The sequence below is a fragment of the Eimeria mitis genome, genomic scaffold (genome assembly GCF_000499745.2).
Source record: "Eimeria mitis Houghton genomic scaffold, Emh_scaff1811, whole genome shotgun sequence".
Lineage (NCBI taxonomy): Eukaryota > Apicomplexa > Conoidasida > Eucoccidiorida > Eimeriidae > Eimeria > Eimeria mitis.
The window spans coordinates 3,091-3,738 of NW_013570131.1; positions in this window are offsets into that span (position 1 = coordinate 3,091).

The following is a 648-nucleotide window of genomic DNA, read 5'->3' on the forward strand; positions in this document are numbered from 1 at the left end:
CGGAGAGAACCTGATCGATGAAGCCTTTTGGGTCGGCAGCAAAGTTTCTCGCTTCAGCCATTCTATCGCAGAATAAACCCTCAAACACATCACGAGCCCACTCTGTAGAGAAATAAATAAATAAATAAATAAATAAATAAATATATTTATTTGTTTGTTTTATTTGTTTGTTTATTTTATTTATTTATTTATTTATTTTGTTTTTTCTTTTTTATAAGCTACAAAATAAACCCTCAAACACGTCATGAGCCCACTCTGTACATAAATAAATAGATAAAATAAATAAAATAAATAAAATAAATAAAATAAATAAAATAAATAAATAAATAAATAAAATAAATAAAAAAATAAAGAAGAACAAATAAATAAAGAAGATAAATAAACAAATAAAATAAATAAATAAAATAAAAAACAAAATAAAATAAATAAATGAAGACTAACCCCCCAAATGAGTAAAATATAAGTAAAAAAATAAAGCAAAACAAAACACAAAAATAAATAAAAATAAATAAAAACAAAACAAAACAAAACAAAAGAGACAAAGACAAAAAGTAACAGAGACAAAAACAAAAACAAAAAAAAAAATAAAAACAAAAAAAACAAAAAAAATAATAACAAAGACAAAACACAAAAAAAAAAAAAAAAAAA